At 41.4% G+C, this 13,465-nt stretch overlaps 2 protein-coding genes across 2 annotated transcripts in view; both read right to left on the reverse strand.

Annotated features, from left to right (window-relative positions):
- LOC123971225 (plexin-A4-like) overlaps positions 1 to 7,663 on the reverse strand; it is a 38,926-nt gene extending 31,263 nt beyond the window's left edge. Inside the window, exon 1 of the mRNA XM_046049935.1 lies at positions 7,245 to 7,663. The gene's annotated coding sequence lies outside the window, so the exon portion shown is untranslated. The remainder of the gene's footprint in view (positions 1 to 7,244) is intronic.
- Positions 1 to 13,465, reverse strand: part of nlgn1 (neuroligin 1) — a 342,294-nt gene that overhangs the window by 261,527 nt on the left and 67,302 nt on the right. The window lies entirely within an intron of this gene.

The following is a 13,465-nucleotide window of genomic DNA, read 5'->3' on the forward strand; positions in this document are numbered from 1 at the left end:
GTGAAGGAAGAAAGATGGTGTTGCTGCAAAAGATGGGACGTGAGTACAGGCAACACCGTCACAGTCAGCAGCGATAAAAGGTGTGTGTGTGTGTGTGTGTGTGTGTGTGTGTGTGTGTGTGTGTGTGTGTGTGTGTCACTATAGTGGAAAGATTTAATACGCCCTCCCTATGCTGAGCAGGACTGCAAGCTTGAGAAGGCCATGAGCTTTCAACGTTCAGTTTCCATGATTCTCGGTCCTAAAAATCTCTGGGGTAGGGAGTGAGAAAGGATGACACAAATCAAACGTGTCAGAATTCAGGGATAATATCAAATGCGAGTAGAAAACATCCTGCAGATTAGCCAGATTGGTGATTCACCACTTTGAGGAGAGACAGAGAGGTTTGCTGGGGTACATGGCAAAACTTTCACATTGCAGTTTAATCACAGCAATCAAAAATCAATAGCCGTCAGTGATGAAAGTCCGAGGCTTAATCAGAATAACAAATGAAACACGTTTTTTATTCCAGGAAAGCAACAAACTTCTCCCCAGCACTTGGCGAGAGTTGGGCCCTGGCTGAGAGTCAATCACTGCATTCGCGCAGACACAAGCCATTCCAAATCCCATCAACAGAAGAGAAAAATACTCAAGAAAGGCAAAATCCCAAACTCAAAAGGGAGTAGCACAGAGAGAAGAATAACACGAAAACCCAATGTAAGCCTTGTTAAATCTCTCAGTAACATCCCCAACATTCTGCTGCTAGCCTATGATCTATCCTGAGGGGAGGAGGGAGGCAGGAGAAGGTGGGATGATGCAGGGAGGGTATTACAGTAAATCAGATCCTCCCCCTCGCCCCACTGCCTTCTGGCTATAGCGTAGCAGGGGTCCTCCCTGAGCCCGCTGTCTCACAATTACTGTGGTAACACTGCATACTGATGCCCCCTGACACTCGGAGCAGACAGGAAGTGAGAGAGGGGACAAGAAAGAGTGGAACAGTGTGTGTACGGGGGGTGACATTTCATTAACTTTAAATCCTCTGGTCATCCCATCAGAAGACCTCTCCTGCTAGGAAACAATATTATACCATAAAAATGTATTAATCAAACATAGTAATCACATTCTCAGCATATTTTACTGTCACTACTCAAGAGGGCTATTTCTACAGTGGTCTGAAAAGACTTCCGTAAGAATATATTTTAGTATTGGTCACATAGGTCTTTTTTTCACAGCAAAACCTTCTGACAGCCTGATAAAAGCTTTCAGCATGCATCTACCAAAACCTTTTAAAGCATTGCTTGTGTCGTTTTGTTATTATTTCTAAAGGAGAGGTGGTGCTTTGAGTGCTTACAACTCAAAAAAGAAGTCACTGACCTATTTTAGCACCTAGCAGGGTAAGCACTAATCCTCTTTTCAAGTAGAAAGTAGTTCAACTTTTCTGAAATACAGCACTCATCAATGTCACTCCAGAGCCCCTACAACCAATAAGGTTAAAGCAGTGCTGGGACCAGGGTGGAGTGTCAAGAGCACGCATACTACCGTCAATAAATTGACATTAACCACTACTATAACATGTCAACGGCCCTAATGCTCAACTAGCTGACCTGTGGACTCACACACACATTGTCACATTGATATTATGGTACACAGTAGAATTGCAAGTTTAAGCAACATGCTATCAAAATATAGTTGGTTCCTGCTGCCTCACTTGAAGAAAACCTTGCTATTGAAAGAATAAAAAATCCCAAAGGTTAAAGGAAGTGTCGGCCTGAACAGAGTCTGGAATAAATTACAAGCCATAAAAAAATTGTTGTAGGTTACGTTATAAATATTGAGAGCTCTGAGGTTTTGTATGGTATGGATTAATAAAACGCGTGTGCACGCATGTATGCATATTAAGCATGCGTGCCCATGCTTCTCTGCAACAGACAGGATGAAAACAGAATTAGGGGCCTAATCCTTGCACGGACTTAAGGCGTCAGTGCTGGAGCAAATGAAAGAGAGCAGAGGAGAAAAAAATGCCCCAAGACCGTCTGCAATTTTCTCATCATTTCATGCATCTGAAACAAAACTAATTTACTGCTTGTCATGCTCGGCTTGGCACACACAAACATAAGAGCCAATATGCACAGCGTGTCACCTGCCACTGCATCAAAGAGAGCTGTTTATATATGAGACTCACTGCTCCATATGAATCATAGAGACCTGGGAGAAACGCTTAATATGGACTTATCAAAAAGGAGCAGCCTGGCAAATACACTGATATGTTGGTGACTTCCACATCTCCCTGATTCCCATCTAAAAACAGCAGCCTCCCATGTCTCCTCCTCACTTTATTATATCGTGCCTCATAGGTCATTCCAATGTCACAACAGTCAGGATTTTTTTTTCCCCAACCCAACACACAAACACACACAGATAAAGTTATGTGCTTGACAGCTTAGAGTGAGGCAGAAAGATATGGGACGAGAAAGCTGGAGGCAGAAACAGTCAGAGAGAGAGAGGATTGAGAAAAAAGATGAAAGGAAGCGTGAGAGAAGGCTGGGGGGAGAAAATAAAATTGGTGCGACTGTGATATAGTAGTATGTACATGTATTGGGCCCCATTATAAAAGGCACGTGACAGCTTAATAGGACTCTGGCAGCCAAGATTAAAAAAAAGAGCAGCATATGTGCACAGACACACATATATATACACATTAATATGTTCCCTCTGTAGGCATCATAGATATGCTGAGTAAACTACGCAGAGGAGAACAAAGGTTCTCATTAAATTGGACGCTGTGACGTGTATTGATTTCTCCCGATAGAATTCACAACGTCTATTGTTTGGAGATCCTCACTTCAGATCTCTGCTGCCATTGCTGTGGCAAACATCAATATGCAGCTCTGTGGTGCATTACCAAAGAGTTAATTACATACTTGTAAGCAATTACTCTCTTAATGTAGCATAGAATCCTCCCCCCCAATTGGAATTTAGATCAAAACCATCAAGCCGTCAGCCAGAGATACCATCGTCCTAATGAAGTGTCAACTAAAACATAATAGACATTGAATTTTACTATCTGAATCGCTCACCAAGTTTGAAGCCTCCTCTACGGTCAAGGCCATTCAGACTATATAAAAAGACAGAGGTTTTGTGTGGCAAGAAAAGGCCTAAGAAAACTGTAATTGAATGACTATTATTCAAAATTAAACTCCAGTTATACTATTACTTGTTAAAGCCCTCATCCTAAACAACAACAACATTTTATTGTGGCAGCTAACAAGAGACGTAGCAGTCCCCAAAAAAAGATTATACATCCTATTTTATACTAGCCCTGCAGCATTGTTAAAGAATAATGTGTCTAACTGTCCTAAAATATGGTGGGAAGAACAGCTGGTGACGAGAAAATAAAATTTGCAACCCTCTCTGTTGTGTTTGGTGACATGGGAGAGGAGGGGGGTCTAATTGGACACTAGCCTCCGTCTGGTAGTCCTGTCACAGCCCAGAGGGCTGTAAGTGTGTGTGAGTAACAGAGAGAGAGAAAGAGAGAGAGAGACATCAAGTGAGAAAGAGAGCAACAGAAAGAGAATGAGAACAAACAGAGAGCTCCATTCAGGTCCAATCCACAGACACATCATTCAGTCTGACATGACGATATATCTCTGTGACCAGAATATTCGTATAGGGCCTCTCCAGGCCAGTCACAGATGCATCATTCACACCCACACACAGACACATAAACACATTTTGCTGAGTCTTGCCTACATTGCTACCAGGCATTTATAATCACTACAGAGAATCTTTCTAAGATTCCCGATTCATACTGATTCACAGTTTCCCCCTTGATGTGAACACATTGAAAAGATTTCTTCTTGTAAAGGCACCACCCCCAAAGTGTAATGAATGTCTTTACTGCCAAGGTTGGAGTGAGAGTTTATCTATTAGCAAGCCATAATATTGACAGGGCCGTGCTCTCCAGGTCCAAACTCCAGCCCCGTAGCCGTAACATTGGCCGACAGACAGGGGGTAGTATGTCAATGTGAGGTGCTTACAGGCCGATAATGGCTGCTGTTCCAATTCCTATAGGCAGGCCTTGATAGACAGCACACTGGGAGAGAGACACGTAAGGGAGGGAGCAAGACTGAGTAGTAACTGCTTTTACAGCCCTTAAGAGTTTAAGATTGAGCTTGAATTTGGTGAAAGGACAAGGAGGCAAGATGAAATTCGATTATCAAAATGCTTAGGGACTAAATGTTTTTCCCTTGAGACCTTGACAGCAGCAGAACACACAAAGAAATGTCTATGAGGACAAGCAAATTACAACATTCAGGCATGAGTTGAGATACGCATTAACACCACACACACACACACACACACACACACGCACGCACTGCCGAGCTAGCCTGCCATGCATCCACAGTCACATTGACACAGACAAGCAGAGGAACTTCAGTAGTACTCCAGTAAAAACTACTTTGCCCTGTGAGTGAGCTACTTTCCTTAGGTGTACACAGTTAAACAGACTAAAAAAGCCACACATCAACCAGCAGTAGCTCATGTTTGTTTTCAGTCGTCTATCAAAGTACCATCCGAGTGACTTGGGTGCCAATGCAGATTCCCTGAACAAAAAAAAGCATGCTATCCAGTAATATCACACTGATTTTCCCCAAGCACATCTAAGGGTATGAAAATGCTAATTCTATGGAAAGATGCTTTTATAATATCCTGAGTAAAACATGTTATACATGTTAATAAACATGTGGCTCTTTTGATTAATTATGCAACAAAATGCACCACACATCATTTTATTGTGCTGTTGAATCTAAATTCTAAATCAAAATGGATGTCAACGAGAGCTTAATATCAATCTATCCACTGCAACAGCCTGTGAGGCCACACTGCCCCTCATGGTTTTCCGGGATACAGCCTTGTCCCTTGAGCAATGCTCTGTTGAGCGTGCAATAACCACAAGTATGTAAGCCTTTTGTTAGACAAAAAAAGAAAAAACCCACACCACTCAAAATGTATCATCACAGTGCTTGCAAGCTATCTGTGCAATAACAATAACACAATGGTGTACATTACGTATAGAGTTATATCAGACAGTGATTGGAGGGGTGACTCTGAATTGATGCATTCAGTCTGAAGTGCAGGTGGATAGAGGGAGGGAGAAACCGGCAGAGGGGCTCAGAGAACGCAGTGTGACTGCTGTACTGGGGATCTGCACTTTGCATAGGCTGGAGCAGCTGCTTTTTGTGCATGAGGTGTAAGAGAGGGTGGGAGGAAGGGAGATGAGGATGGGGGAAGTGACCGAGCAGGAGAGAGACAAAGTATAAAGTCACATTTGGAGCCAGGGACTTACATCACACTACATGGTTAAGACTACAGAGTGCTGAGCAGCCTGCACGGTTATTTCCCTTGCTTAAATGTCAAGAAATCAGCTCAAGCTCCAACAAATCTTCCCATTCAAGTATAGACTACACTGATGCCAGAAACTGACACACAAATATGTTGTGGGGATAATTAAACTTGTGTCCAACTAGAACGTAGGCAAACCCAAATGTGTTGATAACAAAGTGCAGATACTGTATACAGAACAAATGCTTTGGTTAAAGACAGTGACACTAACTTAAGCATTCAGCACTGAAGAGAAAATGACTCATCACCCCGTGTCTTGGCTCACCTTATGTTGCACAAGTACAACGTGGGGAAAAGTGCGGAGCAATCAAGAAGAAGGTGATCTATGTGAATGTTGTTTCTCAAAAGACCTTGAAGTCGTCCCAGTAAATCAAAAGACAACAACATTTGCTTAACTGTAATTTGGCAAAATATAGCAGAGTGAGTGAACTGTTTTATCTTGGTATAACGCTCAACACTCTGAACAACATTAACAGACCACTACAGCCAGGTTTATAATCTACTCAGTACAGGACTTGAATGAACATTTATGAAAACAATTATGTAGCCTACACATGCACATCAAAGCAAAAATCTTTCAGATAATGTTTTTCAATAACCTGTAAAAAAAAAAAAAGAGAGCATGTTTAACCTTAAATTACACATTGATATTATAGTAATACTTTTACTAATAAAATTCCAGGACTTGAGACAAAGTCACATTAAGCCTAGTACAATACACAGAGAGAGTAAGTCCCTGTAGATATTATAAGTACTATGTTTTCTGTTCACCTGCCTAAGTCCAGCCATTCCTCAAGTGCTTTTAGTAGAGACTGGTGAAACCCAGCGATCCCGGAAGCCATGGGGGAGAAATTTGCCTGTTAAAAGTTAATTTTGCATCAGGCAACGTGCGTTTTCAGCGAATTACAAGACACAGCTGACACAGCTACTCTTAAAATGAAAAATGTGCGGCTACATTGCGACTTCTAAAAATATAGTCATACGCAGACTACAAGGAGGTGTTTCAAGGCAGAAATACGAGAAAATAATCCATAGGGATTGTACTACCCTGATAATATCACCTAATCAATATGTTCAGAAAGGTTCTAGTACCATGCGTGAATAGTTTCAGGCTAGGCTACATAAAATCCTTCCAACGTGGATCCCTAAAGATGCAAGACACGCTCCAAAACTGCATGGAATCAAGAACTTTTCTAAAAGAAGCACGCTGTATTCGTTGTTAACAATTCCCACAATGCTTTTCCCATCAGCCTTTTAATTCTAACATGATACATTACAGCTGCTAAGCATCCTGGCAAAACCGCGTAGTAGAATATCAGATAGTTTTGTCTATTTCAATGATTTAGAGCCGAGCCACGGCTGAAATACCAAATGCAGTCTAGGAGTCTACGCGCCACTAAATGCTTGTCCTACGGCACTGCGTAAATCCATTTCGGAATCCCCGACAAATATTTCAGATTTTAACCTTCAGAGTTTAAAGCTGCAAGAGGAACAAGCACAATTTGGGCATGCAGCTCTCTCTGGCTTACAGTGGATGAAGGACATGAATGATATGAAGCGCCAAATGGAGGGAATCCAGTCAATATAAGGTCCCAAGTTGAGAGAAATAGCAAGTCATTAAAATGTTCTGCATTTCTCCCCGTGGCTTGTTATATGATCCACATGGACAGGTTCGAAATGAAACCCGCCCGATCGCCGGAGTGCGCAGAACGGGCATGGCGCAGCTAGAACAGGTGCAACACGCCTCCGTCACCTGGCTGGTGCAGTGGCAAACTCACACCCAAAACCTGGCTATAATGGAACCGAAGCACCCTAAAACAGCCCTGGTTGTGGTAACTAACGCCGTGACAAGCCTCTTTCCTTACCTGTAATCTATGCAGATATCACTTCAGAGCCACAGCCGCATCGACACTGCGGATAAGAGGCACGTCCAGAGCAATCCCCAACTCCTTTTACTCCCCCCAAAAACGAGAAATGCTTAGAATCGCGTTATATCCTGATCAAATGGCTTGTCCACTTTAAATCCCCGGTAGAGGTGTAGTTAGAAGGCGATTCCTGCACGGGAAAAAGAAATCGCAGCAGACTTCCAGCAGCATCCCCGATCAGCAGGACCCTACTATGCCGCTCTGAGCGCTCTGAGAACCGGGAGCTGCACTTCCCATCCCCCGGCGAGGACGCACTTGGTATGCCGTTGGAAAACCCGCTGCGCCGTATGGGATACCGCAGGAGGCTGTGCTTGTGTGCGTGTGTGTGCGTGTATGTGTGTGTGTGCGTGTAGAGAGCGTGTGTGTATAGATGTGACTCAGTGCGGTGCTCCTGCTCAACTGAGGTGCTGAGGGTGCTGCAGCGAAGTGCGAAAGGAAGAGAGGCAGCGCGGGAGGGACGGGGAGAGAGAGAGAGTGTGGTGTGCTGCCTCGGAGTTTGCAGCTTCGCCGCGCATCTTGAGGCTCGGAGGGACTTAGTAGATGGCGCTTCGCCCGTAGCAAAAAGCCAGTTTTTTTTGTTTGTTTTTTTTTTTTACCAAGGATCCTGACTCGCCCGCAACTGGAGGGGGGTTCAACCTCAGGGTAAATCCCTGAGCACTACACAAAACAACAAACTATTTATTACCATAATCACGTTTATGATCTAGGCTACTTTCATTTGAAGGAAGAAAATTTCACTATAGTTGTCCAATGCAGTTTCACGTGTTTTTTTGGCGTCAGCACCTTTAAACAAACGTGCAGACCACTTTTAAGACGAATCATTAAAAGTTGGTTTTCAGGTTTAATTCCACCCTTTGACGGACAGTTTTCCCCTAAGAAAATAAGAACATGACAGGGGATATGAGATTAAAAAGAGCTTATGCTTTGTTAAAACAGAGGTTTATGTAATGCATTCATCCCGTTGAGAATGGGATTTGGCATTGCCAAAGGGGAATTTACACAAATACACTACAATACCGGGGTGAAATGATCAGATCATCGGATTTGAATATCTAATCGCAGGATCATTTAAAGACAGAGATTAAGCAACACGGCAACATAATTACGACACTTGCATAGTTGTAGGGGATTAGAATCTGCATTTTTGTTCTTTGATGATCTTTTAACATTCAGGAGTGTATCCTCCCCCCACACATTTTAAGCAATTAATATTCTAAAAGGCCTAATTATGTAATCATGTCTTTAACGAAATAAGCGGTGTGGAGGTACAGGAATAATGCCCTTTCCAGAAAATCGGCTATTAAGCCTAGCCTACACCTTATCTTCATATGAAGACAATTCAAAACAAATCCATCAACATCGACTAAATATTGCGCACAATATTAAGTTGGGCTGAGTTATCATGAAATAACTTCCAAATGATAAGACCTGCTGGCTTGTAATATTAACAGTCAATGACAGGGTTTGAGTTCAATGAAAACTGAAGAAGAAAAAAAATCATCAAACTTGAATAAATGAACATGCGCCCACTGACCGTTTAGCCTATATCATTGAACCTCAGAGAGGCAGAGAAAGCTCTGGGTGTGTGTGTGTGTGTCCCTCTCTCCCTCTCCCTGCTCTGCTCTCACTTCCAGAGGGGTTCCTCGCTTTGAAACACTGCATCAGAGCACCACCTACAGGCCAAATTAACTTTACAGCCAGAGACAGTGACAAATAAAAACCGAGGCAAAGTGCATCACTGGCCCTGCGGTGTTCTGTATGACCACAAATCACTGTAACCATTTCCTTGGATTTTAACCCAAGGTTTTTAACGTGCAAGGGCAACTGTGCAAAACCTAAAATGATACAAATGTCAGAAGTATACCAACATCACAGAAAGCCAGATAAGTGCTACATTACAGTCACACTGTCTCTTTGAGTAGCCTACGTCATCAACGCTAGTGATATTCGGTCTATAAGGAATAAGGACTAGGTTTTAGTCCCATACACACCAGCACGTACCTTGAGATCCTCGGGCAGAGGTCTGTTGTCTGTTCCAGAGTCTCGACTGAAAACTAAAGGGGACAGAGCGTTTGCTGTCAGGGCCCCGAGGCTCTGGAACAGCCTGCCCGAGGAAATCAGGTCGGCTGAGTCAGTGAACTCTTTTAAGTCCCTTCTTAAAACATACTTTTATAGGAGAGCCTTTCCCGATCTTATTTGACTTTATTTTATCCCTTTTATTTTATTCTATTTTACTAATTTTATATTTATCTTAAACGTGTATTTGAGTCTTTTCAATGTTTTCATGCTTTTATCTTGTATTGTTTTTGTATTATTGTCTTTTGGGTATTATTGTCTTTACACTTATTAAAGCACTTTGTAACTTGTTTTTGAAAAGTGCTCTACAAATAAAGATTATTATTATTATTATTATTATTACTTCTTCTTCTTCAAACGTACGTATTCAACATAGTGCCAAGCCTCTACACTGTCTGAATTCCACAAGAACAAAAAGAAGAAGAACATAGTGACGAAACGCGCTCTGTAGAGTACTTTTTGGGCTTCTGTAGAAACATTGCTGTGCAACATGGCAACGTCCATGGAAAAAAGTCCACCAAAAATAAAAACTCAATCCTTCTCTATTTCTGACCAACTTATATCTAATTTCTGCACAGTTTCTTTTAGATTTCCTCCTGAGATTTCAGCCACATCTTGTGGCCTTCCTCAGCAGCTGGAGTTTGCAGAACAGATCTAGTAAGTGGATCTTAAAATTAAAGCTTTGACTTTAATTAACATTTATCTGACGCTTTTATCCAAAGCGACTTTCAATTGCTATACACGTCAGAGATCACACGCCTCTGGAGCAACTAGGGGTTAAGTGTCTTGCTCAGGGACACAATGATGGGTCACAGTGGGGGATTGAACCTGGGTCTCTCACACAAAAGGCACGGTCTTATCCGCACCATCACTACCATCAATTAATTAATAAATGCATTGTGTAATATGACTAATGAAAAAAGGCTACTACCATTACTTTGTGCAGCATTTACTTAAGTTGATTTCTCCAAAAAAGTTTTCTGTTTATAAGTGTTGTAATAAACAACTTAAAACTGATAGTTGTAGGACCTGTCTGTTTTATTTTGCTGCCTTTGTGAAGCACTTTGTATCGTGGCTTTTGAAAAGACCTCTCTAAACAAAGATTAATATGTTATTTAAACAACACGCCACATCATTTCAGTATGTAAGTCGGGCCCTCTCACATCAATTCTTTCTTAACCTTCCTTAACCTTAACCCTCCCCTCATCCTGCTGTGGTATCTGTCAGTCAGATAATTGTTAAACCACAGCATGATCAATCACCTCAGATCTTTCAGTGAGAATAGATATACAGCAAAAAAACTGTCACAGAGAAGGGTGAGGAGTGGTTACGTAACCAGCTGTCAGTTCTACAGAAACCTGATTGTGATGCTGTTGATTACATGAAGTTACCAAACCAACTGAATGAAAAAACACTCACTGCTGAACGCAAATCAGTTTGATTTGTTGATTTCTTCAAACTTACTTACTTGCTCAATAGCACTGGAGGTGATGTGTTTTTCTGTTTATGTTATTGGTGAATACCTAGCAGTTCACTTTTTTGACTGTCGACTGCTAATGTGGTGAATGACCTTGTGCCTTTAAAGAGACTTTAACAGATCCTGTTTGTGAAATCTGATTGATCAATTGGTTGACAAGGTACCTTAAAACCTGAGGGCACACATGTACACCCAGCTACTACAGCGCAATTTTTTTGGATTAAAATAAGTTTGTTACCTCATTTAACGTAACATTTTTTAATTTTAACTGACTTGACTTGTTTTCACACAGGACACAAACCCTCGTCTCCTTGGTGAAAGTCTTGTGTTTGTTAGCTAAAAACTGAAACTAGCTAAGACAACACATTCTCACTCCTGACTCGTTACATATGGATGCTTGGTCAAGGCCCATTGGCGTCGCTTTTTAACGCCCTTGGTACGCCTTTAGCGTCATTATTTGGTGTTTACAGCTCTGTAGTCAAGTTAGCAACGCTTAGCAACAATAAATATACAACGTCCGGAGAAGTTTGCAACAATAAACATGCAACAATCGGTTAGACATTCAAAATAAAATGCTAGTGTTGAGAAACCGCCATTTTGAAACAGCATGCTGTTAAAGTTGTGAAACGCAATTTGGTCGGGTTTAGGCAACAAAAGCACTTGGTTAGGGTTAGGAAAAGATCATGATTTGGGTAAAAAAATCACTACGTACGTCAGTTAACACATATGTTAAATAATGTTACTTGTGTTACGCATTATAGGTAACTAATGTAACTTAAATAAAAATATTTAATGTTGAGTTTTTGTTTCACACAGGACATGAACACCGGTCTCCTGGTTGAAAGTCCGGTTTCTGATCTGCTGAAACAAGGCTTCTTGTGCATGTTACTAACTCAGCATTGTCCCTCTAACATAGTTTTGTGCTTTCTCGTCCCTCTGAGCTGTAGAGTCTGGATCTGTGGTTGCGGGCCGCCTGTTACCCCCATGTTCCTGTTTACACCCACTGCTACAATTATTATTATAGTACTATTAATAATATTATATTTATTATTGCTATCACTATTATTCTTTTTATTAATATGTGTATTATTACCACTACCATTATTTACATCTCTATGTGGAACTTGCATTGCAAAGTGTGTTTTCTTTCCTTATGTTGTGTGAGAGGCAAAGATAAAGAGAAAAACTGTAAGAATAAGAGCATAAGGAGTGCAACAACAGAAAACAGTAAAATAACTATGACACTGTTTCCCCTGTTGGCTCCATTTCCAGGCAGTTTGGTGTTTGTCTTGCCTCTTTACCAATATGTACTCTGAACGGTCCCTGAACAGACAAACTCTGTTGAGACAGATAAAAAGACATTTGGCACAGGACGGCAAAAATGAGAGGCGTGCAAGAGTGAGAAAGTGACGGAGAGGAAGCGAGACAGAATGATAAAGAAAGTGAGGTGGAGGGGGAAAAAAGAGGGAGAGGAAGGTAACAACACAGTGAAGGTGAGGGAGTGAAAAACGACAAGGCAAGGACATGGTAGAGTGAAGTGAAGGGGATTATAGGCAGAAGTAGAGAGAGACAAAGTGGTGTTTCAGCAGACAATGGCAGTACTTCACTAAATGGAAAGCTTGTCTGGATGTCCCTGTCTTTTTGTTTGTTTTAGTCAACTTAAGACTAACCTTCAAAATGTAAGGCTTTTATCCAGCTCCCAAAAGTTAGTTTAATAGGCAAGCAAATTATCCACAGAAACCCTAATTAGAGACAAAAGATGAAGCTCAATCAGTCTTTCTCTGTCACTGCCACATTTTACTTTCTCGTTCTTACCTTCACCTTCCTCTACTTTTTCAAAAAGCATTGGGCTGTAATTTATGAGTGATGACATTTATACTGTACGTGATGGCAACTTTACTAACCAACTCAAATTACATGTGGAAAGTTGATGCCAAATTATTAGGGCATTACTGATTAATCTAACCTGTCCTCACCAGAAAGATGGCCATATATGTCATTTGTTCATACAGCTTATTTATGTTTGTTTTTAGGCCGCGACCTCTACTGGCCGTATGACGGTATCAAAGGAGGAAGTCAGGTGATGTAGTGAAAAGAGCGAGAGAGTCTGCGTAAGGACATGGATGGCTGGGACAGGACTTTCACACAGTTGCCTGCTGTTCGAGTCCCTGTGTGAAACCACGTCAATGTTGACATATTGAGAGTTTAGCCATGTGATTTACGTGATGTACGTGACTTAGAACATATTTATTTTAACCCAAACCATGATGTTTGCCTAAACCAAACCAAGTAGTTTTGTTGCCTAAACCTAACAATACAGTGAAAGTTTCACAACATTAACCACATGTTTAATGTCATGTGACTTATATCACATGATTAACATCATGTGACTGACATAACGTAGATAAGGTCCTGTACGCCTGTCGCTGGACTGGTAGTTTCCAACGGCCATTAATGTAGTTTAGGGATACTGTCACATACGTCGATGACCTATGACCTATTTTGTCGTTTAGGTATGAAGACATGTTGGATTAATCATGCTGACAATCATAGAACAGTGTTATTTGAAGGGCAACCTGTGCACACTCCTGATTATACCTTGGAAAAT

This window comes from Micropterus dolomieu, linkage group LG05, assembly GCF_021292245.1.
Source record: "Micropterus dolomieu isolate WLL.071019.BEF.003 ecotype Adirondacks linkage group LG05, ASM2129224v1, whole genome shotgun sequence".
NCBI classification, from domain to species: domain Eukaryota; kingdom Metazoa; phylum Chordata; class Actinopteri; order Centrarchiformes; family Centrarchidae; genus Micropterus; species Micropterus dolomieu.